Here is a 27,507-nt window from a genome sequence, read left to right as displayed (position 1 = left end):
ACTTTCTGGCTTACTGAACAAAGTGGAATTGTTTCGTAGAGGGTGGAGAATTGTATTTTATCTGAAATTACCCCCTCTGCACAAAATACAAACAATTATACCCATACAAGTACCTTGTGGAAGTTGTTGCCCTCTATCTTCCTGTGGTCTCTCCCTGTTTCTCACCGTGCCTCCTCCCATTTCCTTGCACCTCTGCGTCTCCGCATATATCCCTATACTCAGAGCCGGCTCCGGTCAGTGACATGGGATGCCCAAATATGAGCATACCCATATATGGGCATCCATGCCACTGACCGGAGCCCGCTCTGTTGCGGATATGGAGAGAGACTGGGAGATTTACATCCCCTTATAATTCATATGGTGCATAGTACCGGCACGTATTGTTTTACCGGTACTGTGTACCTTCCTACTTTCACACTGGTACAGTATATGCTGCAGTGGGACTGAGAGGGATATATTGGTAACACATAGTCATTGTTGGGGGGAATTCAATCCATTTTGAAAATAGTAATGAAATGTTTTTTACTTTTCTTTTTTTTCAGTAATGAAGAATGAAACATTTCTGTTAAAATTGAATTGGAGGTGAACTGGATTCATCATCAACTCTGCACCAGTGTGAATTGATGTTCTTTAATGTTCTGATAAGGTACATGCAACATCTCTTCCTCAACCCCTGCACCACTCTCTGCCTCTTGCCTCTCTCTCTCCACCTCCCTGCTAAGCGTATTAACCCATCTAATGTAATCCACATTCCATGTCTCACTTTACTCTTCACTTCTCACGTGCCCTCTGGAATGACTGCTCTCTGACTAACAAGGTCTATTTGTACATGACCTCTTCTGCTCTCATCATCCACCACCTCTCATTCCCCTCACCCCTGTCCTACTCGATACCTCAGCTTAATTGAACTCTCTCCTCTGACATCTACCCTTATCTCTAACCTCTCCTCACTTTCTGCTTAAACTAACTATCTTGTTAACTTTTACAATGCTATCATCTCCTCCTCCCTCCTCCTCCTTCCTCCTCCCTCCTCCATTATATATATACCCCTTCTAGGCTCTGACACACTCATCCCTCTAAGGCCATGATTATCATGGGCACATGCTTGGTCGTCCACAGTGCGTGCGAGCGATGCAGAGCCGCCTCGGACCTCAGTGCAGGGATTGCTGCATACCCCCAGCATCTGTCACCCACAAACAATACACACACTAATACTCCCCACAATACACACTATAATACCTCCTCAATACTAATCTCCCCAATAATATTATAGCTCCAAACACAATATACACAACACCCTTACACAAGATACACAATCTAGTACTCTCCTCTGCACCTCTACACACAATATAATACTCCCACACACACAATATACACACTACCCTCCTACCCCCATAAAATACAACCAATAATACACACACACTTTGTGGATGTTGGGACCAGCTCCCGGCATGCACCAGTGAAAGAGAGAGGCCCGCAGAAGCTCGGAAGAACTCCCTCCATCCGTGCCTTCCTCCGTTTCACATCTTCTCCCTGTCTCTCTCCCTCCCTTTCCTTGCATCTCCCTGCGTCTTTACGTATACCCAGTCAGTGACGGCTCTGGTCACGTGATGCCTTAATATGGGCTTATCCATATATGTTCATCCACGTCACTAATGTGATGCCCGCACTGTTGCGGAGCTGGTACTTACGACGGGCACTTATTGTTTTATCAGTACTGCGTACCTGACTCTACCGGCCTACTTTCAACACTAGTACAATATGTGCTTCACTACGAGTGAGTGGGGAATATTGGCATCACACAGTCACTGTTGAATATGCCATTCAATCCATTTTGAAAATAGTAATGCAATGTGGTTTTGTTTTGTTTGCTTTTTGCAGTAATGAAGAATGGAAAAGTTATATTAAAATTAAATTGGAGGGGGACTAGATTCAGCATTTCATCATGAACTCTGCACTTGTGAGAATTTAACTTCTTGAATACCCTGACAGGTACACGCAACATTAAGACTATAATCTGCTGTGCAAGCTTTCGTGCTATACCTCCCCCTCAGGTTTTGATTTATACATTTGCTCCCTCAATTCATGTCCTCTAATATTTGAAAGCTCTCTCCTAGCATTTTCTCTTTACCACAGAACGTCATCCCAATGTAACCTCTCTCTTGTTCTTTCTGCTTGCTGTTTCCTCACTCCTCTGTTAAACTTTTCTAATTTCTCTAACTTCCACACTCCTGCTTTTATCCACATGTTCTCCTCTTTCCTTCCCCTACCTTTGCATGTGTCTACACACTGCACCATTTGTACAGACCTCTATTGCAGCTATTTCTGCACTGCTCAATGAAAAGCACTCTTTAATATCCTATTCTCTGTGCCCCCTCTCTCTGCGCCCCCTCTTTTGGCGCCTCCTCTCTCTGCGCCCCCTCTCTCTGCGCCTATCTGTCTCATTCTCTCTACGTCCCTCTCTCTCTACATAGAGCTATCTCTGTCTCTCTCTACACCTATCTCTGTGTCTCCTTCTATGTTTGCTGATGTGTGGGATATCTCTTATAATCTTGAACCTGCTCATATACACATCGGGCCTCCCTGCCTCTGCCTTCCTGCTAAGAGTGTTAACCTATCTAATGTAATCCACATTCCTTTCCTTACTTTTCTCTTCCCTTCTCCTATGCCATCTGGAATGCCCGTTCTCTGACTAACAAGGCTCTAGTTGTACATGACCTCTTCTGCTCTCATCATTCACAATCAGTCATTCCCCTCACCCCATCTTACCTGTCCCACTGATTTGCCTCTGCTTAATTAAACTCTCCTCTGACATCTACTCTAACCTCTCTGCTCTCTCTCTCTTTCCGCTTAAACTAACAATCTTATTAACTCTTACAATGCTATCCTCCTATCTATATGCCCCCTCTAGGCTCTGACACACTTGTCCCTCTAGCCCACACCCTTGGCTAAATTCCCAAACATGTTCATCACACTTCCACTCGCTGTTCTTAATGCCTATGAAGGAAATCACACAATTGATATTTGATTTTTCTACAGTAAAAATGTCTCCAGTCCTGTATAAAGCTGCTCTCTGGGGCCAAACCACACTACTTTTTTTTCACATTCATCAACACTCAAATTTAATTTACGCTGTCTTTTTTTCCCTGTATTTGACTCCCTCCACTAACCTTCTCCTCACACTTGCCATCCTTCCTTCACTTCTCCTCAAGCATTTGACTACTTCAGAGGCAAGGTGGATGCCACCCACAAGGAGATTCCTTCTGTCCCTTCCCCCTTCTCTCCTTCTACCTAATTCTCCTTCTGCATTTGACTCCTTTTCTTCTCTTACAGAGCTGGAAGCTAATCATCTTCTCTTCTCCCTCTACCACATGCCCTCTAGATCGTATCCCCTCACACCTTACTGCATCTCTTAGTCCCCACTCTCACCCACATCTTCAATTCCTCCCTATTCTCTGGCTCTTTACCCTCTTACTTTAAGCCTGTAGTGGTCACCCTTTTCTCAGAAACAACCTACACCCTATGTGCCTTACTAACTACCGCCCTGTATCCCTCCTGCTGTTTGTCTCCTAATTGCTAGAATGTCAACATTCTTAAATCACATTCCCTCCTGGATCCTTTACAACCTGCCTTTCGTACAGCTCGTTCTACAGACTGTGCTTAAAGCAAATTCCCAAGGTCACTTTTCCCTACTAATCCTACTTGATCTATCTGCTGCGTTTGATGCTCTCAATCACTCTCCTCCTTCATATTCTAAACTCTCTCTTGGTATCCGTAACACAGTTCTATCCTGGTTTTCATCATAACTTTCCTGTCACACATTCTCCATCTCTGTTGCTAACATGTCTTCGTCTTCTATTGATCTGTCTGTGGGTATACATCAGGGCTCTGTTCTGAGATCTCTCTTTCTCTCTACATACTATCATTTGGTGACCTCATCAACTCTTTGTGACAATCCTATAAATAACAAATACAAATATCAGGTCATGGGAATAAGTGATTTGGACATAAAAGTAACATTTCGGAAGTGTGGACAACTAATACATCTTGTAGATTGCCTTTACAGTGTGATGTCATTGATTCAGTAGATTGTGTGCAGACCAGGACTGCAGTACAGTGTCACTCACATGGATGACTTGCGTGGTAGAAGCTCAAGAACAAGGATGTCAAACTCCAGTCCTCGAGGGCAGCAAACAGGCCAGGTTTTCAGGATATCCCTACTGAAAACCTGGCCTGTTTGGGACCCTCGAGGACTGGAGTTTGACATGCATGCTCTAGAAGGAGCACAGCTGTGGGTGGGAGGTGGATTTGCTTTGCATCAAATGGTTTGGAGCAAGGTTTATTGTATGTATTATCATAATAACAATGCAATGCTTAACTTTAATTTCAGGAGGGATGACTGCAGAACAGAAGTGAATATTGAAGCCATGTGTTCCTTTTCTTGCAAAAGAGAAAATTTGAAGGACAGTTGAAGAGAAGGAAAATTACTACACAGAGACAGATAAGCAATGTGTATATTTCTCATTTACCATTTAGTATTTGTCGTTTTATTGACTCCACACAATCCGGCTGCTACGGGTTTCACATTGAATATTTTCATCTCTACTCTACCCCTTCCTGTGATCTGAACCATGCAAGTTTTCGTTGATTCAATACATCATGAGTAGAGGGTGGCTACAGTATGAAGTAAAGACCCAAGGACCACATCTACTACCATTCATAACAAGAACATGTGCAGTAGCGCACAGCTGCAGTTCTATGTGATTGTTATGAAAGGTTGAGGTGGTTCAATTCTATGAATCTGGAGTGGGATGGATCCTGTTTGCATCATATGGTTTCATCTAGGCCAGTAGATTATATAACTCTCAGTACAGGTTACACATGGCATCAGTATTAGTGATTTAAAGAGGAGGAAAGCTTCAATGTGGAGAACAAAGCCAAGTAATGTTGAAGTTACTCCTTTTACCATTTACTTGGTCAGTCTGTACTGTCTACTCTCCACACAGCTGCTAAGGATCTTCCATTTTAAATACTTTCACCTCCTATTCTGCACTGCTTTGCTGCCCATTATTCAGAGATGCGTTCCAGTCATGTTTACCACTCTGAATCTCTCTGCAGTCATTGGTTCAGCACATCATGGGTAGAGCATGGCTACAGATACAGCAAGCTATTATTATTTTACCGGCTGATCATCCATAATATTGCATTAAAACATAGAATATCACTTAATTTCCAAAAGATTCAGTGATGCTGATAATGCAGAATCTCACAACATTTCCCATCATAATGCCATAATGCACAAGTGGGAGAAATAATCCTTGCTATATCTGTACATTGTGTGACGTATTACCTCCATGACCAATGAGAGCAAGTACATCTTCTGTATAGAGCGGCTGTGTTATGATGCAGTTATTGATCATCATTGACATAATCACAAGAATCTTATGCAAAGGGAAATTGTCCGCAGCGAAGTGAGATTTCAGCCCCCAAACGTCTGTAATATTAATGCAATGTCTTACTTTTGTTGCAGTGAACACTGAAGAGACGGATCTACTACAACACTGTACAGGATGAGCATACGCTACAAGCAGCAAAATGATCTTGCAGTTGACAGTATGTTGTTCTGGTAATGTGCACAATTATTATTTATGGGCTACACACCACAGTGCTGGACATATTCTGTTAACTTCAACTCTACTCCTAACATGGAGATGTCTTCCTGGTGTTACTGATTCAGTACATCATATGCACAGTGTGGTTATGATATGATGGATTGATTTAATGAACCCACCAACCAATGATGACATCTGCATCATCTTCTGTAAAGTGCAGCTACAGCATGATATTATCAGCATTTGGTGCGGTATAATCAGAGGTATCTATGTGCTTTTGTGCCTGTTTTAAGTCCTCCAGCTTAACGCCCCTACACCTCCCACTACACAGGCATACTTACTTATGCATACACTGACATCTGGCATACCTACACACACCCCAGGGCCACTTCCTTCCCCTGATGTCAGGGAGAGGATGGGCATGCAGAGTGCAGTAAGTCTCCACGTTACTCTGGCCAACAGTCTTGGCCTACCTCCAGCATCTGTCACCCACAACATCTGTTCCCTCCTTGTAAAGTGCTGAACTATCTCACCTGGGTCAGTGCTATAGCTGATCACAGTGCCCGATCAGGATGTCACTGTGACAGGCAGCAGTGCAGATTGACCGGTCAATCAATGCAGTGCCGCAACATATGCACTAAATGAGATTTCCGTGCCCCCAGTCAGGTTACTCCCTGGGCAGTGACCCTGCTCACACCCTCCCCTAGTTCCACCTCTGATCACAATTATCTCTCTTGGAGAGTGTAGCAAATTGGAGTTGGGGGAATCTCACCTCTGCCATGCATGGTCACAATCTGGGCACAGGACCCAAATAGTGGGCAATGTGGCACTTCTTACAGTAGAGAATAAGTAACTTTATTCTTTACTTGTGTATTAAGGACCTTATTTGCATTAAATTCAGTCCACATGGGACCAAGACTTTCTGGCTTACTGAACAAAGTGGAATTGTTTCGTAGAGGGTGGAGAATTGTATTTTATCTGAAATTACCCCCTCTGCACAAAATACAAACAATTATACCCATACAAGTACCTTGTGGAAGTTGTTGCCCTCTATCTTCCTGTGGTCTCTCCCTGTTTCTCACCGTGCCTCCTCCCATTTCCTTGCACCTCTGCGTCTCCGCATATATCCCTATACTCAGAGCCGGCTCCGGTCAGTGACATGGGATGCCCAAATATGAGCATACCCATATATGGGCATCCATGCCACTGACCGGAGCCCGCTCTGTTGCGGATATGGAGAGAGACTGGGAGATTTACATCCCCTTATAATTCATATGGTGCATAGTACCGGCACGTATTGTTTTACCGGTACTGTGTACCTTCCTACTTTCACACTGGTACAGTATATGCTGCAGTGGGACTGAGAGGGATATATTGGTAACACATAGTCATTGTTGGGGGAATTCAATCCATTTTGAAAATAGTAATGAAATGTTTTTTACTTTTCTTTTTTTTCAGTAATGAAGAATGAAACATTTCTGTTAAAATTGAATTGGAGGTGAACTGGATTCATCATCAACTCTGCACCAGTGTGAATTGATGTTCTTTAATGTTCTGATAAGGTACATGCAACATCTCTTCCTCAACCCCTGCACCACTCTCTGCCTCTTGCCTCTCTCTCTCCACCTCCCTGCTAAGCGTATTAACCCATCTAATGTAATCCACATTCCATGTCTCACTTTACTCTTCACTTCTCACGTGCCCTCTGGAATGACTGCTCTCTGACTAACAAGGTCTATTTGTACATGACCTCTTCTGCTCTCATCATCCACCACCTCTCATTCCCCTCACCCCTGTCCTACTCGATACCTCAGCTTAATTGAACTCTCTCCTCTGACATCTACCCTTATCTCTAACCTCTCCTCACTTTCTGCTTAAACTAACTATCTTGTTAACTTTTACAATGCTATCATCTCCTCCTCCCTCCTCCTCCTTCCTCCTCCCTCCTCCATTATATATATACCCCTTCTAGGCTCTGACACACTCATCCCTCTAAGGCCATGATTATCATGGGCACATGCTTGGTCGTCCACAGTGCGTGCGAGCGATGCAGAGCCGCCTCGGACCTCAGTGCAGGGATTGCTGCATACCCCCAGCATCTGTCACCCACAAACAATACACACACTAATACTCCCCACAATACACACTATAATACCTCCTCAATACTAATCTCCCCAATAATATTATAGCTCCAAACACAATATACACAACACCCTTACACAAGATACACAATCTAGTACTCTCCTCTGCACCTCTACACACAATATAATACTCCCACACACACAATATACACACTACCCTCCTACCCCCATAAAATACAACCAATAATACACACACACTTTGTGGATGTTGGGACCAGCTCCCGGCATGCACCAGTGAAAGAGAGAGGCCCGCAGAAGCTCGGAAGAACTCCCTCCATCCGTGCCTTCCTCCGTTTCACATCTTCTCCCTGTCTCTCTCCCTCCCTTTCCTTGCATCTCCCTGCGTCTTTACGTATACCCAGTCAGTGACGGCTCTGGTCACGTGATGCCTTAATATGGGCTTATCCATATATGTTCATCCACGTCACTAATGTGATGCCCGCACTGTTGCGGAGCTGGTACTTACGACGGGCACTTATTGTTTTATCAGTACTGCGTACCTGACTCTACCGGCCTACTTTCAACACTAGTACAATATGTGCTTCACTACGAGTGAGTGGGGAATATTGGCATCACACAGTCACTGTTGAATATGCCATTCAATCCATTTTGAAAATAGTAATGCAATGTGGTTTTGTTTTGTTTGCTTTTTGCAGTAATGAAGAATGGAAAAGTTATATTAAAATTAAATTGGAGGGGGACTAGATTCAGCATTTCATCATGAACTCTGCACTTGTGAGAATTTAACTTCTTGAATACCCTGACAGGTACACGCAACATTAAGACTATAATCTGCTGTGCAAGCTTTCGTGCTATACCTCCCCCTCAGGTTTTGATTTATACATTTGCTCCCTCAATTCATGTCCTCTAATATTTGAAAGCTCTCTCCTAGCATTTTCTCTTTACCACAGAACGTCATCCCAATGTAACCTCTCTCTTGTTCTTTCTGCTTGCTGTTTCCTCACTCCTCTGTTAAACTTTTCTAATTTCTCTAACTTCCACACTCCTGCTTTTATCCACATGTTCTCCTCTTTCCTTCCCCTACCTTTGCATGTGTCTACACACTGCACCATTTGTACAGACCTCTATTGCAGCTATTTCTGCACTGCTCAATGAAAAGCACTCTTTAATATCCTATTCTCTGTGCCCCCTCTCTCTGCGCCCCCTCTTTTGGCGCCTCCTCTCTCTGCGCCCCCTCTCTCTGCGCCTATCTGTCTCATTCTCTCTACGTCCCTCTCTCTACATAGAGCTATCTCTGTCTCTCTCTACACCTATCTCTGTGTCTCCTTCTATGTTTGCTGATGTGTGGGATATCTCTTATAATCTTGAACCTGCTCATATACACATCGGGCCTCCCTGCCTCTGCCTCCCTGCTAAGAGTGTTAACCTATCTAATGTAATCCACATTCCTTTCCTTACTTTTCTCTTCCCTTCTCCTATGCCATCTGGAATGTCCGTTCTCTGACTAACAAGGCTCTAGTTGTACATGACCTCTTCTGCTCTCATCATTCACAATCAGTCATTCCCCTCACCCCATCTTACCTGTCCCACTGATTTGCCTCTGCTTAATTAAACTCTCCTCTGACATCTACTCTAACCTCTCTGCTCTCTCTCTCTTTCCGCTTAAACTAACAATCTTATTAACTCTTACAATGCTATCCTCCTATCTATATGCCCCCTCTAGGCTCTGACACACTTGTCCCTCTAGCCCACACCCTTGGCTAAATTCCCAAACATGTTCATCACACTTCCACTCGCTGTTCTTAATGCCTATGAAGGAAATCACACAATTGATATTTGATTTTTCTACAGTAAAAATGTCTCCAGTCCTGTATAAAGCTGCTCTCTGGGGCCAAACCACACTACTTTTTTTTCACATTCATCAACACTCAAATTTAATTTACGCTGTCTTTTTTTCCCTGTATTTGACTCCCTCCACTAACCTTCTCCTCACACTTGCCATCCTTCCTTCACTTCTCCTCAAGCATTTGACTACTTCAGAGGCAAGGTGGATGCCACCCACAAGGAGATTCCTTCTGTCCCTTCCCCCTTCTCTCCTTCTACCTAATTCTCCTTCTGCATTTGACTCCTTTTCTTCTCTTACAGAGCTGGAAGCTAATCATCTTCTCTTCTCCCTCTACCACATGCCCTCTAGATCGTATCCCCTCACACCTTACTGCATCTCTTAGTCCCCACTCTCACCCACATCTTCAATTCCTCCCTATTCTCTGGCTCTTTACCCTCTTACTTTAAGCCTGTAGTGGTCACCCTTTTCTCAGAAACAACCTACACCCTATGTGCCTTACTAACTACCGCCCTGTATCCCTTCTGCTGTTTGTCTCCTAATTGCTAGAATGTCAACATTCTTAAATCACATGCCCTCCTGGATCCTTTACAACCTGCCTTTCGTACAGCTCGTTCTACAGACTGTGCTTAAAGCAAATTCCCAAGGTCACTTTTCCCTACTAATCCTACTTGATCTATCTGCTGCGTTTGATGCTCTCAATCACTCTCCTCCTTCATATTCTAAACTCTCTCTTGGTATCCGTAACACAGTTCTATCCTGGTTTTCATCATAACTTTCCTGTCACACATTCTCCATCTCTGTTGCTAACATGTCTTCGTCTTCTATTGATCTGTCTGTGGGTATACATCAGGGCTCTGTTCTGAGATCTCTCTTTCTCTCTACATACTATCATTTGGTGACCTCATCAACTCTTTGTGACAATCCTATAAATAACAAATACAAATATCAGGTCATGGGAATAAGTGATTTGGACATAAAAGTAACATTTCGGAAGTGTGGACAACTAATACATCTTGTAGATTGCCTTTACAGTGTGATGTCATTGATTCAGTAGATTGTGTGCAGACCAGGACTGCAGTACAGTGTCACTCACATGGATGACTTGCGTGGTAGAAGCTCAAGAACAAGGATGTCAAACTCCAGTCCTCGAGGGCAGCAAACAGGCCAGGTTTTCAGGATATCCCTACTGAAAACCTGGCCTGTTTGGGACCCTCGAGGACTGGAGTTTGACATGCATGCTCTAGAAGGAGCACAGCTGTGGGTGGGAGGTGGATTTGCTTTGCATCAAATGGTTTGGAGCAAGGTTTATTGTATGTATTATCATAATAACAATGCAATGCTTAACTTTTATTTCAGGAGGGATGACTGCAGAACAGAAGTGAATATTGAAGCCATGTGTTCCTTTTCTTGCAAAAGAGAAAATTTGAAGGACAGTTGAAGAGAAGGAAAATTACTACACAGAGACAGATAAGCAATGTGTATATTTCTCATTTACCATTTAGTATTTGTCGTTTTATTGACTCCACACAATCCGGCTGCTACGGGTTTCACATTGAATATTTTCATCTCTACTCTACCCCTTCCTGTGATCTGAACCATGCAAGTTTTCGTTGATTCAATACATCATGAGTAGAGGGTGGCTACAGTATGAAGTAAAGACCCAAGGACCACATCTACTACCATTCATAACAAGAACATGTGCAGTAGCGCACAGCTGCAGTTCTATGTGATTGTTATGAAAGGTTGAGGTGGTTCAATTCTATGAATCTGGAGTGGGATGGATCCTGTTTGCATCATATGGTTTCATCTAGGCCAGTAGATTATATAACTCTCAGTACAGGTTACACATGGCATCAGTATTAGTGATTTAAAGAGGAGGAAAGCTTCAATGTGGAGAACAAAGCCAAGTAATGTTGAAGTTACTCCTTTTACCATTTACTTGGTCAGTCTGTACTGTCTACTCCCCACACAGCTGCTAAGGATCTTCCATTTTAAATACTTTCACCTCCTATTCTGCACTGCTTTGCTGCCCATTATTCAGAGATGCGTTCCAGTCATGTTTAGCACTCTGAATCTCTCTGCAGTCATTGGTTCAGCACATCATGGGTAGAGCATGGCTACAGATACAGCAAGCTATTATTATTTTACCGGCTGATCATCCATAATATTGCATTAAAACATAGAATATCACTTAATTTCCAAAAGATTCAGTGATGCTGATAATGCAGAATCTCACAACATTTCCCATCATAATGCCATAATGCACAAGTGGGAGAAATAATCCTTGCTATATCTGTACATTGTGTGACGTATTACCTCCATGACCATTGAGAGCAAGTACATCTTCTGTATAGAGCGGCTGTGTTATGATGCAGTTATTGATCATCATTGACATAATCACAAGAATCTTATGCAAAGGGAAATTGTCCGCAGCGAAGTGAGATTTCAGCCCCCAAACGTCTGTAATATTAATGCAATGTCTTACTTTTGTTGCAGTGAACACTGAAGAGACGGATCTACTACAACACTGTACAGGATGAGCATACGCTACAAGCAGCAAAATGATCTTGCAGTTGACAGTATGTTGTTCTGGTAATGTGCACAATTATTATTTATGGGCTACACACCACAGTGCTGGACATATTCTGTTAACTTCAACTCTACTCCTAACATGGAGATGTCTTCCTGGTGTTACTGATTCAGTACATCATATGCACAGTGTGGTTATGATATGATGGATTGATTTAATGAACCCACCAACCAATGATGACATCTGCATCATCTTCTGTAAAGTGCAGCTACAGCATGATATTATCAGCATTTGGTGCGGTATAATCAGAGGTATCTATGTGCTTTTGTGCCTGTTTTAAGTCCTCCAGCTTAACGCCCCTACACCTCCCACTACACAGGCATACTTACTTATGCATACACTGACATCTGGCATACCTACACACACCCCAGGGCCACTTCCTTCCCCTGATGTCAGGGAGAGGATGGGCATGCAGAGTGCAGTAAGTCTCCACGTTACTCTGGCCAACAGTCTTGGCCTACCTCCAGCATCTGTCACCCACAACATCTGTTCCCTCCTTGTAAAGTGCTGAACTATCTCACCTGGGTCAGTGCTATAGCTGATCACAGTGCCCGATCAGGATGTCACTGTGACAGGCAGCAGTGCAGATTGACCGGTCAATCAATGCAGTGCCGCAACATATGCACTAAATGAGATTTCCGTGCCCCCAGTCAGGTTACTCCCTGGGCAGTGACCCTGCTCACACCCTCCCCTAGTTCCACCTCTGATCACAATTATCTCTCTTGGAGAGTGTAGCAAATTGGAGTTGGGGGAATCTCACCTCTGCCATGCATGGTCACAATCTGGGCACAGGACCCAAATAGTGGGCAATGTGGCACTTCTTACAGTAGAGAATAAGTAACTTTATTCTTTACTTGTGTATTAAGGACCTTATTTGCATTAAATTCAGTCCACATGGGACCAAGACTTTCTGGCTTACTGAACAAAGTGGAATTGTTTCGTAGAGGGTGGAGAATTGTATTTTATCTGAAATTACCCCCTCTGCACAAAATACAAACAATTATACCCATACAAGTACCTTGTGGAAGTTGTTGCCCTCTATCTTCCTGTGGTCTCTCCCTGTTTCTCACCGTGCCTCCTCCCATTTCCTTGCACCTCTGCGTCTCCGCATATATCCCTATACTCAGAGCCGGCTCCGGTCAGTGACATGGGATGCCCAAATATGAGCATACCCATATATGGGCATCCATGCCACTGACCGGAGCCCGCTCTGTTGCGGATATGGAGAGAGACTGGGAGATTTACATCCCCTTATAATTCATATGGTGCATAGTACCGGCACGTATTGTTTTACCGGTACTGTGTACCTTCTTACTTTCACACTGGTACTGTATGTGCTGCAGTGGGACTGAGAGGGATATATTGGTAACACATAGTCATTGGTGGGGGAATTCAATCCATTTTGAAAATAGTAATGCATTGTTTTTTACTTTTTTTTTGCAGTAATGAAGAATGAAAAAGTTCTGTTAAAATTGAATTGGACGTGAACTGGATTCAGCATTTCATCATCAACTCTGCACCAGTGTGAATTGACGTTCTTTAATGTTCTGACAAGGTACATGCAACATCTCTTCCTCTACCCCTACACCACCCTCTGCCTCTTGCCTCTCTCTCCACCTCCCTGCTAAGCGTATTAACCCATCTAATGTAATCCACATTCCTTGTCTCACTTTACTCTTCCCTTCTCACGTGCCCTCTGGAATGTCTGCTCTACGACTAACATGGTCTATTTGTACATGACCTCTTCTGCTCTCATCATCCACCACTTCTCATTCCCCTCACCCCTGTCCTACTCGATACCTCAGCTTAATTGAACTCTCTCCTCTGACATCTACCCTTATCTCTAACCTCTCCTCACTTTCTGCTTAAACTAACTATCTTGTTAACTCTTACAATGCTATCATCTCCTCCTCCCTCCTCCTCCATCATCTATATGCCCCTTCTAGGCTCTGACACACTCATCCCTCTAAGGCCGTGATTATCATGGGCACACGCTTGGTCGTCCACAGTGCGTGCGAGCGATGCAGGGCCTCCCCGTCGCCTCGGACCTCAGTGCGGGGATTGCTGGAGCGACAGGCATGCGCTAACTTTGCCTTCTGTTGTGTGCTTACTATAGACGCAGCCTAAACCATGCATTGGTTTAATTCACAAGCACGCTCTCATCACACTTCATCACATCACACTGCTGCTCTTAACACCTATGGAGGAAATCTCACAGTCTGATTTTCTACACTAAACCTTTGTCCTGTTCTGTAAAACTCTGCTCCTTTTTTTAAGGTCAAACACTACTTTTTCCTCACTCATCAACACTCCAATTTCATTCACACTGTCTTCTATGTATTTGAGTCCCACCACTGACTTTCTCCTCCCACTTAACATCCATCCTTTATTTCTCCTCAAGCCTTTGCTCACTTGAGGCAAGGTGGATGCCATCCACAAGTAGATTCGTTCTCTCCCTTCCCCCTGTCTCTTTTTCTATCTAGATCTCATTGCACTCTTGACTCCTTTTCTCCTGTCACAAAGCTGGAACCTGATCTTCTCTTCTCCCTCTACCACATGCCCTCTCAATCCTATATTCTCACTCTCACCCACATCTTCAATTCCTCCATATCCTTTGGCTCTTTCAACTCTTCCTTTTAAGCATGCAGTGGTCACCCCTATTCTCAAAAATAACCTTGACCTTGTGTGAATTTCTAACTATCGCCCTGTATCCGTCCTACCATTTGCCTCCTAATTGCTAGAACGTCTTGTGATCTCCCGTTTGATCAACATTCTTAAATCACATGCTCCTCTGGGCCCTTCACAATCTGCCTTTCCCAATGTAACCAATTATGTACATAAAGAAAATTCCCAAGGTCCATTTTACTTACTAATCCTGCTTGATCTCTCGTCTGCTTTTGATACTGTCAATCACTCTTCTCATTCATATTCTAAACTCTTTCTTCGTATCCGCAGCAAACTTATATCCTGGTTTTCATCATACTTCTCCATCACACATTCTCCATCTCTGTTGCTAACGTGTCTTTGTCTCCTGTTGTTTTGTCTGTTGGTATACCTCAGGACTCTGTTCTGGGACCTCTCTCACTACATACTATCACTAGTTGACCTTATCAACTATTTTGGCCCTTGATATCATCTCTATGCAGATGATACACACACCTATCCACCCTACCGTCACTCCTGCCATTTAGTTCCTAGTTTCGGGTCGCCTCCTGGCTATATCCTCCATGGATGACACTCTTCTGCCTTAAACCTAATGTCTAAAACTGAGCTCCTCATATTTCCCCCTAAATCTGGCCTAATATCACCTTTCTCCATCGCAGTAAACAGTACTACCATCATCCTGTCATGAAAGCACATTGCCTAGGAGTAACATTTGACTCTTCCCTTTCCATCTTCATTCACGACACTGGCTAAAGTTTGTCGATTCTTTCTCTGTAATATTTCCAAGATTTGCCCTTTTCTCTGTCAATCTACTGCTAAAACGCCAATGCATGCCCTTATCGTATGGGTTAACATACTGCTAACAGGGCTCCCTGCTTCACAACTTTCTCATTTGCAATCTATCCAAAACTCTGCTGCTTGAATAATTTCCCTTTCTCCCACAACAGTATCTGCTCATCTCCTCCTCCTCCTTAAATCCCTCTCCTTGCTTCCCATCAAGTTTCAGATCACCTACAAAGTTCTCCTCCTTACCTTTTTGTTAAGGTTCTCTATTAGTGGTGTACCGAGTACCCGGCGTTACCCGACACATTTCCAGCTACCCGGACATTACTCGAAACCGGCCACTGAGAAGTGGACTTGGCCGGGTAATACCCGGCGTCGGGTAATGTCAGGGCAGCTGGAAATAATCTTTTATACTTACCTTTCCTAAGACATCTAGGATCAGCAGCAGCAGTCCTCTGATGTTGGCAGCATCAGAGGTGTCTTCACCTGGCGGGGGGAGCTGCAGGAATCACTTCCACAGCACCGAAGCAGGTAAGCTGTGTCTGTGAGCCTGCAGCTCCCCCGCCGGCTGAAGACACCACAGATGCTGCCACCGTCACAGGACTGCTGCTGATCCTAGATGTCACTGCCACCCGGAAGGTAAGTGCCAAACCGTGTACCCGACCGGGTAGAACCTTTCATTTTGGCCGGGTACCCGTTACCCATTTTTTTATAGTTGAGGACCCAGTCCAACACTATTCTCTATTCATCTGCTCCTTCCTACATATCATCTTTGGTCTCGTTATGCCCTTCCTCGTCTCCTAAGCTCTACTAATAACTGTCTCCATTATACTTCTTACACCTCTACTGCGCACTCGCTCTCTTGCCTGAAACCCTTTCCCATCAATTTACCTGTGAAACTCACACACACTCAGTATATGCCAACATACCCTCTTCCACCCACATTTAAGATCAACCTTAAAATTCACAACTTAAATGAAGCATTTCAATAGCTTTTACTCGTTGCTACTGTCACTCATTCAGTCACTAACTATTGTTCCCAAGAAGTGCTTTATACTACAAGTACCCACCATTAAGGACAAGCATTGTCATCTACTGCACTTGTTCCCCCACCTGTTGTCTCTCTGTAAGTCTCCTTACATTTCTCTTAGATTGTAAACTACCCAGGACAGGGATTTACTTTCCTATTGTCTGTTTTTGTTTGTTGAACTTATTGTATAATAATTTCCTGTACTTTTTGGTCTCTCTTGTAAAGCGCTGAGTACACAATGGGTGGTATATAAATAGAGATATATGCAGAGTCTAGAGACAAGGCACACGTGTATAGGTAGCTACAGTTTATCCGGGACCGTATGCATCCTTGAAGTGCCTGTCCCAGTTATTTTCTATTGATTGCAATGTAGGAGTGTCTGTCCTGTCTTATTTTTTTTATTATTATTATCATTATTATTATTATATATACAAAGATATATACAAAGATTGTTTCCTGTCGTTAGCATGACATTGTGTGACACAGTGTGATGTCATTGATTCAGTAGATTGTGTGCAGACCGGGACTGCAGTACAGTTTCACTGACATGAATAACTTGTGTGGTAGAAGCTCTAGAAGGAGCACAGCTGTGGGAGGGAGGTGGATTTGCTTTGTATCACATGGTTTGGAGCAAGGTTCATTGTATGTATCGTCAATAATAATTATAATAATAATAATGCAATGCTTAACTTTTTTATTTCAAGAGGAAAGACTGCAGAACAGAAGTGAATATTGAAGCCATGTGTTCATTTTCTTGCAAAATAGAAAATTGAAGGACAGTTGAAGAGGAGGAAAATGACTACACAGAGACAGATAAGCAATGTGTATATTTCTCATTTAGTATTTGTCGTTTTATTGACTCCAAAAAATCCGGCTGCTAAGGGTTTCGCATTGGACATATTCACCTCTACTCCACCCCTTCCTGTGATCTGTACCATGCAGATTTTTGTTGATTCAATACATCATGAATAGAGTGTGGCTACAGTATGAAGTACTGACCCAAGGACCACATCTACTACCATTCATAACAAGAACATGTGCAGTAGCGCACTGCTGCAGTTCTATGTTATTGCTATGAAAGGTTGAGGTGGTGCAATCATATGAATCTTGAGTGGGAGGGATCCTGTTTGCATCATTTAATTTGATCTAGGCCAGTAGAGTATATAACTCTCAGTACAGGTTACATATGGCATCAGTATTAGTGATTTAAAGAACAGAAAAACAGGAGTGGAGAACAAAACCAAGTAATGTTGAAGTTACTACTTTTTACTATTTACTTGGTCAGTCTGTACTGTCTACTCCCCACACAGCTGCTAAGGGTTTCCATTTGAGATACATTCACCTTCTACTCTGCACTACTGTGCTACCCTCTATTCAGAGATGAGTTCAAGTCATGTTTACCACTCTAAATCGCTCTGCAGTCATTGATTCAGCACATCATGGGTAGAGCATGGCTATAGATACAGCAAGCTTTATTTTACCCTAATATTGCATTAAAAAATAGAATATCACTCAGTTTCCTACAGATTTACTGATGCTGATAATGCAGAATCTCACCCTCCCATCATAATACACCAGAGGAAGAAATAATCCTTGCTATATATGTACATTGTGTGACATATTGCCTCCATGACCATTGATGGCAAATACATATTCTGTATAGAGCAGCTGTGTTATGATGTAGTTGTTATTGATCATCATTGAGATATAATCACAAGAATCTTATGCAAAGGGAAACTGTCATTAGCATAGTGGGATTTCAGCCCCCAAACTTCTGTAATATTAATGCAATGTCTTACTTTTATTGCAGTGAACACCGAAGAGACGGATCTACTACAACACTGCACAGGACAAGAGTATACACTACAAGCAGCAAAATGATCATGCAGTTGACAATATGTTGTTCTGGTAATGTGCACAATTATTATGTATGGGCTCCACACCACAGTGCTGGACATATTTTGTTAACTTCAACACTACCCCTACCATGGAGATGTCTTCCTGTGATTGGTGTTACTGATTCAGTACATCATATGCACAGTGTGGCTATTATATGATGGATTGATTTAATGAACCCACCAAACACTGATGACATCTGTATCATCTTCTGTAAAGTGCATCTACAGCAGGATATTATCAGCATTTGGGGTGATATAATCAGAGGCATCTATGTGCTTTTGTGCTGGGTAAAGTCCTCCAGCTGAACCGCCCCCCGCCCCCCACCCCCCTACACCTCCTGCCACACAGGCAAACTTACTTACACACACAGCACACTTACTTATGCACACTGACACTTGGCATACCTACACACACACACCCCACAGCCACTGGCATGCATGCAGAGTCCTGGGCATGCAGGATGGGCATGCAGAGTACAGAATATCTCCACCTTGCTCTGGCCCGTACTCTTGGCCTACCCCCAGCATCTGTCACCCACAACCTCTGTTCCCTCCCTGTAAATTGCTGCACTAACACACCTTGGTCAGCGCTGCAACCGATCACAGCACCGGATCATGTCACTGTGATAGGAAGCAGTGCTAATTGACCGGTCAATCAATGCCACGTGGCAACATACGCACCAAAAGAGATTTCCATGCCCCCTGACAGGCTACTCCCTGGGCAGTGACCCTGCTCATCTTCCACCTCTGATCACAATATTCTCTCTTGGAGAGTGTAGCAAATTGGAGTTGGGGGAATTTCACCTCTGCAGTGCATGTAGAGTCCTGTATGCAGAGTACAGAAAGTCTCCACCTTAGTCTGGCCCGTACTCTTGGCCTACCCACAGCATCTGTCACCCACAAATAATACATACACTAATACTCCCCACAATACACACTTTAATACCTCCTCAATAATAATCTCCCCAATAATATTATAGTCTTAAACACAATATACACAATACCCCCTAACACAAGATACCCAATCTAACACTCTCCTCTGCACCTCAACATAATATACACACTATAATACCCTACACACAATATAATACTCCCACACACACACACAATATACACACTATCCTCCTACCACCATAAAACACAACCAATAATACACACACACTTTGTGGATGTTGGGACCAGCTCCTTGCATGCACCAGTGAAAGAGAGAGGCCTGCCATCCGTGCCTCCCTCCGTTTCCCATCTTCTCCCTGTCTCCCTCCCTTTCTTTGCATCTCCCTGCATCTTTGCGTATACCCAGTCAGTGACGGCTCCGGTCACGTGATGCCTTAATATGGGCTTATCCATATATCTGTTGCAGAGATGGAGAGAGACCTGGAGATTTTACATTTCCTTATAATTCATATTGGTACTTAGTACGGGCACTTATTGTTTTATCAGTACTGGGTACCTGACCGTACTGGCCTACGAGTGAGAAGGCAATATTGGCATCACACAGTTACTGTTGAATATGTCATTCAATCCATTTTGAAAATAGTAATGCAATGTGGTTTTGTTTTGTTTGCTTTTTGCAGTAATGAAGAATGAAAAAGTTATATTAAAATTAAATTGGAGGGGAACTGGATTCAGCATTTCTTCATGAACTCTGCACTTGTGAGCATTGACCTTCTTGAGTGCCCTGACAGGTACACGCAACTTTAAGACTATAATCTTCATCGTCTGCTGTGCAAGCTTTCGTGCTATACCTCCCCCTCCGGTTTTGATTTATACATTTGCTCTCTCAATTCATGTCCTCTAATATCTGGAGGCTCTCTCCTAGCATTTCTCTCTACCACAGCACGTCATCCCAATGTAACCTCTCTCTTGTTCTTTCTGTTTACTGTTTCCTCACTCCTCTGTAAAACTTTTCTAATTTCTCTAACTTCCACACTCCTGCTTTTATCCACATGTTCTATACACTTTCCTTCCCCTACCTTTGCATGTGTCTACACAAAGCACCATTTGTACAGACCTCTATTGCAGCTATTTCTGCACTGCTCAATGAAATGCACTCCTGCACATCCTATTCTCTTCCACCTTCCCTCATTCTCTACGCCCCCCTCTCAAAGCCCCCTCTCTCTATGTCTCCTCTCTCTACGCCTATCTGTCTCATTCTCTTGACGCCCTTCTCTCTCTACATATCCCTATCTCTGTCTCTCTCTACACCTATCTCTGTGTCTCCTTCTATGCTCGCTGATGTTGGGGGATATCTCTTATAATCTTGGACCGGCTCATATACACATCAGGCCTCCCTACTAAGAGTGTTAACCTATCTAATGTAATCCACATTCCTTTCCTTACTTTTCTCTTCCCTTCTCCTGTGCCCTCTGGAATGTCCACTCTTACTAACAAGGCTCTAGTTGTACATAACCTCTTCTGCTCTCATCAGTCACAATCAGTCATTCCCCTCACCGCATCTTACCTGTCCCACTGATTTGCCTCTGCTTAATTAAACTCTCCTCTGACATCTACTCTAACCTCTCTTCTCTCTTCTCTCTCTTTCTTTCTGCTTAAACTAACAATCTTATTAACTCTTACAATGCTATCCTCCTATCTATATGCCCCCTATAGGCTCTGACACACTCATCCCTCTAACCCACACCTTTGGCTAAATTCCCAAACACACTCATCACACTTCCACTCGCTGTTCTTAATACCTACGGAGGAAATCTCACACTTTGTTTGATTTTTCTACAGTAAAAATGTCTCCTGTCCTGTATAAAGCTGCTCTCTAGGGCTAAATACACTACTTTTTTCCACACTCATCAACACTCAAATTTAATTTACGCTGTTTTTTTTCTCTGTATTTGACTCCCTCCACTGACCTTCTCCTCCCACTTGCCATCCTTCCTTCACTTCTCCTCAAGCATTTGACTACTTCAGAGGCAAGGTGGATGCCACCCAAAAGGAGATTCCTTCTGTCCCTTCCCCCTTCTCTCCTTCTACCCAAATCTCCTTCTGCACTTGACTCCTTTTCTTCTCTTACAGAGCTGGAAGCTAATCATCTTCTATTCTCCCTCTACCACATGCCCTCTAGATCGTATCCCCTCACACCTTACTGCATCTCTTAGTCCCCACTCTCACCCACATCTTCAATTTCTCCCTATTCTCTGGATTTTTGCCCTCTTACTTTAAGCCTGTAGCGGTCACCCTTTTGTCAGAAACAAACTACACCCTATGTGCCTTACTAACTACCGCTCTGTATCCCTCATGCTGTTTGCCTTCTAATTGCTAGTGTCAACATTCTTAAATCACATGCCCTCCTGGATCCTTTACAACCTGCCTTTCGTACAGCACGTTCTACAGACTGTGCTTAAAGCTAATTCCCAAGGTTTTTCCCTACTAATCCTACTTGATCTATCGGCTGCGTTTGATGCTCTCAATCACTCTCCTCCTTCATATTCTAAACTCTCTCTTGGTATCAGTAACAAAGTTCTATCCTGGTTTTCATCATAACTTTCCTGTCACACATTCTCCATCTCTGTTGCTAACATGTCTTCGTCTTCTATTGATCTGTCTGTGGGTATACATCAGGGCTCTGTTCTGAGATCTCTCTTTCTCTCTACATACTATCATTTGGTGACTTCATCAATGCTTTTGGCCTTAGATATAATCTCTATGCGGATGATACACACACAAATCTATCCACCCCTGTTCTCACTCCTGCAATCCAGTCCCTACTCTTGGGTTGTCTCCTGGCTATATGCTCATGGATGGCACTCCACTGCCTTAAACTTAATGTCTAACACTGGGCTCATATTATCCCCTTTCTCCATCACAGTAAACAGTACTACCATCTATCTTGTCATCAAACATGTTGCATAGGAGTAACATTTGGCTCTTCAATTCCATCTCCATTCACATGCACGGCTATGGGTAAAATGTGTTGCCTCTTTCTCTGTAATATTGCCAAGATCTTCCCTTTCCCCTCTCAACCTACTGCTAAAACTCCAATGTATACTGTTATCCTATAGGGTATTTTAACATACTACTAACAGGCCTCCATGCTTCACAACTTTCTCCTATGCAAAACTCTGCTGCTTGAATTATCTCACTTTCTCCCACAACAGTCTCTGCTCATCTCCTTAAATCCCTGTCCTGGCATCCCATCAAGTTTTTGTATCACCTACAAAGTTCTCCTCCTTACCTTTTTGTTAAGGCTCTCCATTAATCTGCTCCTTCTTGCATATCATCTTTGATCTCTCGTTATGCCCTTGCTTGTCTCTTGCACTATAACCATAACTGTCTCCTGTAAACTTCTTTCACCTCTACTGTTCTCTCACTTGCCTGAAACCATTTTCCATCACTGCACCGTACATGTGAAACTTCCTCACACTCAGTATATGCCAACATAACCTCTTCCACCCACATGTAAGACCAATCTTAAAATTCACGACTTAAATCAAGCATTTAAAAAACTTTGACTCGTGGCTACTGTCCCACACCCACAGTCACTGCTAACAACTATTGTTCCCAAGATGTGCTTTCTACTAATTGTACCCACCATTAAGGACAAGCATTGTCATCTACTGCACTTCTTCCCCCAACTGCTGCCTCTCTTTAAGTCTTCTAACATTTCTATTAGATTGTAAAGTTCCCAGGGCAAGGATTTACTTTCCTATAATCTGTTTTTATTTGTCGCACTTATTTTTTAATTATTTTTCCCCTCTCCCCTAATGATATACATATAGGTTTTCCTGTCATTTGCATGACAGAGTTATTATGGTTAACTATTGCATCATGTAGACTGCCTTTTCAGTGTGATGTAATTGATTCAGTACTTTGTGTGCAGACTGTGACTGCAGTACAGTGTCACGAACATTAATGACTTGTGTGGTAGAAGCTCTAGAAGGAACACAGCTATGGGAGGGAGGTGGATTTACTTTGGATCACATGGTTTGGCGCAAGGTTCGTTGTATGTATGATCATAACCATGCAATGCTTAACTTTTATTTCAGGAGGGAAGAACAGTGAATATTGAAGCCATGTGTTTCTTTTCTGTCAGAAGAGAAATTTTGAAAGACAGTTGAAGAGGAGGAAAATGACTACACAGAGACAGATAAGCAATGTGTATATTTCTCATTTAGTATTTGTCGTTTTGTTGACTCCACACAATCCAGCTGCTAAGGGTTTCGCATTGGACATATTCCCCTCTACTCTACCCTTCCTGTGATCTGTACCATGCAGGTTTTTGTTGATTCATTACATCATGAGTAGAGTGTGGCTGCTGTATGAAGTATTGACCCAAGGACCACATCTACTACCATTCATAACAAGAACATGTGCAGTAGCGCACTGCTGTAGTTCTATGTGTTTTATTAAAGGTTGAAGTGGTGCAATCATATGAATCTGGAGTGGGATGAATCCTGTTTGCATCATATGGTTTCATCTAGGCCAGTAGAGTATATCTCTCAGTACAGGTTACACATGGCATCAGTAGTAGTGATTTAAAGAACAGAAAAAACAAGAGAAACTTCAATGTTGATAACAAAGCCAAGTAATGTTGAAGATACTCCTTTAACTATTTATTTGATCAGTCTGTACTGTCTACTCCCCACACAGCTACTAAGTCTTCCATTTGAGATACATTCACCTCCTACTCTGCACTGCTGTTCTGTCCTCTATTCAGAGATGAGTTCCAGTCATGTTTACCACTCTGAATCACTCTGCAGTCATTGATTCAGCACATCATGGGTAGAGCATGGCTACAGATACAGTAAGCTTTATTTTACCGGCTGATCATCCATAATATTGCATTAAAACATAGAATATTACTCAGTTTCCAAAAGATTCAGTGATGCTAATAATGCAGAATCTTACAACACATCCCATCATAATGCACCAGAGGAAGAAATAATCCTTGCTACACTACCGACACGTTTTATTGAAGCACGGCTAGCACCGCAAGCCGGGGGATGCCCCGGCGTGCTAGCCGCACTCCCTCAGCGTGCCGCGCATCACCGATGCACGGTCACGCGTCATCGGGTGCCTGCGCCCCCTGCACGCGCGTCCAGGGCTCCCCGAGGGAGCACTGGTGTCCCGCGATGTGGGGGACAGCGGCAGGGGGTTCCGGGGGACCCGACGGACCCGGCAGCGGAAGGGAGAAAGCCCCGATCGGAGGGCGCTCCTCCGCTGCTTCGGCGTGCGCCCGGCACCCTCCGGCGCGCGCCAGGTTACTGCTGCGGCCAAGAACGGGCAAATGCTCGAATAAACTCGGCCACAGCAGTATATCTGTACATTGTGTGACGTTTGGCCTCCATGACCATTGATAGCAAATACATATTTTGTATTGAGCGGCTGTGTTATGATGTAGTTGTTATTGATCATCATTGAGATATAATCACAAGAATCTTATGCAAAGGGAAAATGTCTGCAGCATAGTGGGATTTCAGCTCCCAAACTTCTGTAATATTAATGCAATGTCTTACTTTTATTGCAGTGAACACTGAAGAGACGGATCTACGACAACACTGCACAGGACAAGAGCAAACACTACAAGCAGCAAAATGATCTTGCAGTTGCAAGTATGTTCTGTAATGTGCACAATTATTATTTATGGGCTACACACCACAGTGCTGGACATATTCTGTTAACTTCTACCCCTACCATGGAGATGTCTTCCTGTGATTGATTCAGTACATCATATGCACAGTGTGGCTATGATATGATGGATGGATTTAATGAACCCACCACCCACTGACATCTGCATCATCTTCTGTAAAGTGCAGCAGGATATTATCAGCATTTGGGGTGGTATAATCTGGGGCATCTATGTGCTTTTGTGCCTGGATAAGTTCCTCCAGCTGAACCACCCCCCTATACCTGCCACACAGGCATACTTACAGAGCACACTTACTTATGCACACTGACACTTGGAATACACACACACACACACACACACAGACACTGTCATGCATGCAGTGTCCTGTATGCAGAGTACAGAAAGTCTCCACCTTACTCTGGCCCGTACTCATGGCCTATCCCCAGCATCTGTCATCCACAACCTCTGTTCCCTCCCTGTAAAGTGCTGCACTAACACACCTGGGTCAGCGCTGCAGCTGATCACAGTGCCGGATCATGATGTCAATGGGATAGGCAGCAGAGCTGATTGACAAGTCAATCAATGCAGCTCCGCAATATATGCACCAAAAGAGATTTCTGTACCCCCTGTCAGGCTACTCCCTGGGCAGCGACCCTTCTCACCCCTCTCATTCCACCTCTGATCACAATAATCTCTCTTGGAGTGTGTAGCAAATTGGAGTTGGGGGAATCTCACCTCTGTAGTGCATGGTCACAATCTGGGCACTGTACCCAAATATTGGGCAATGTGGCACGTCTTACAGTAGAGAATAGAATAAGTAACTATATTCTTTACTTGTGTATTAAGGAACTTATTTGCAATAAAAATTCAGTCCACCTGGGACCAAGACTTTCTGGTTTTCTGAACAAAGTGGAATTGTTTTCCTATAATTTTATATTCTCTGAAATGTAACATCACAATAAAGTACTCCTATTTTTTTCCTTTGTGCTTTTTTATGGACTATTCCTTTATGTATTTCACTTAATGGGACTAATTACCTTACGATTAGATTTCACTTGTATTTTCTTGGGTTACTCTTTGGAATTTCTCTCTGTGTTCATTTATACTATCTTATTTAGAGCAGTCTTTGCCATTGGACCCCATTTCTTGCCAGAGAGATCTGTAACACAGAGTATTGAAGAGAGTACAGAACAGTGGTGAAGTAGATTTTTATGCTTCTAGGCAGCCTCCCTTCTCACCATGTATTCTGCCCCCGACGGTCTCTTGCACTGCTCCCTCCTACACCCACTCTCCTCACTCTTCCCTCCCCTCCCCGCTATCACTCAATGACCCCCTCTCATTCAATCCTGCTCCCTTACTCCCCCCTCACTCATTCTTCCTTCTGCACACACAATCCTCCCGAATATCACTCCCAAACAACACACACACTAATTCTCCCCACAATACACACTATAATACCTCCTTGTGACGATAGCTTCCACAGGCTTATTAATATTACACAAAAATAATTGGGTTTGAACTGAACGAGGCTTAAGATATAATAAATTGTATTTATTCCTTAGAATATAGGTGAACATAACAGATAATACAGTAACGAACAAGAAGTACACTTACTTAAGGGTTGGGGAATGAGAAGTATGATGTAGCATTTCTTTCAGCAGTGAGGAAATCATTCAGGTGATATCAGGTAACCATATCAGCAAACGAAGACAAAGGATATATGGGTGGACAGCAGTTTATAAACCATTCTCCTTCTATTCTTAACCTTAAGCACAGGGGATTGGTTTACAATTACCTCCAGCCACTCACTAACGTGGGAAAGCATTCTGACCCATGCCCCCCTGCTAGTTGGCACATGCGCAGTAGAACTCTGGGGGTCTCATTTCTGAAGCCCCACATTTATGTCAGGAATGCCAGACAGTCTACCATTTGGAGTTCTGGCAGGAAAACCTTTGTTGAAAGGTGTTAACTGGAACACTTAAGACCTGCCCTGGTTTGGGCTTCGGATAAACAGTGAGGGTGATAAAACTCTTTGAACAGCACTTAAATCCTAGACATAGCGGCGTCCCCAGGGCCATCTGCTACCTTATGGCCCAAAAGAATCTCTTCTGGGTCTTTGTCCATACCTTAAGATACACTATTAAGCATAAAATATAAACGTATTAAAATATCCGGTTCCGTTAGGTTTAGCAGGTCCAAACTTCCCAGTTCGCATTGCCAGAACTGGGACACTATATGGTCCAAAAAGCGACTTGCTACGACCTAAGAAACCGGAGTTACACCAATGCACATTAAATCATTTTAATACAAAAATCTCCATTGAAAAAGAAATCTCAGCTTTTCACTAAATCCCCATTGAAAACAACGGGCAGCTCCGCCATAGACTTTCAATGGTAAATCGC

At 43.3% G+C, this 27,507-nt stretch overlaps 1 long non-coding RNA gene across 1 annotated transcript; it reads left to right on the top strand.

Moving 5' to 3' along the window:
• The first annotated feature begins 551 nt into the window (after window positions 1-551).
• Window positions 552-25,574, top strand: LOC142486575 (uncharacterized). Its single transcript, XR_012799035.1, has 14 exons — window positions 552-646; window positions 1,882-1,992; window positions 4,391-4,510; window positions 5,531-5,626; window positions 7,071-7,174; window positions 8,410-8,520; window positions 10,917-11,036; window positions 12,057-12,152; window positions 13,594-13,705; window positions 17,332-17,451; window positions 18,438-18,535; window positions 20,100-20,210; window positions 23,523-23,632; window positions 25,004-25,574. It is a non-coding gene; the product is annotated as an uncharacterized LOC142486575 (long non-coding RNA).
• Window positions 25,575-27,507: the final 1,933 nt, after the last annotated feature.

This window comes from Ascaphus truei, unplaced genomic scaffold, assembly GCF_040206685.1.
Source record: "Ascaphus truei isolate aAscTru1 unplaced genomic scaffold, aAscTru1.hap1 HAP1_SCAFFOLD_958, whole genome shotgun sequence".
NCBI lineage: Eukaryota > Metazoa > Chordata > Amphibia > Anura > Ascaphidae > Ascaphus > Ascaphus truei.
Note: the sequence above shows the minus strand (reverse complement) of the source record. Positions and strands in the feature narration are given on the sequence as shown.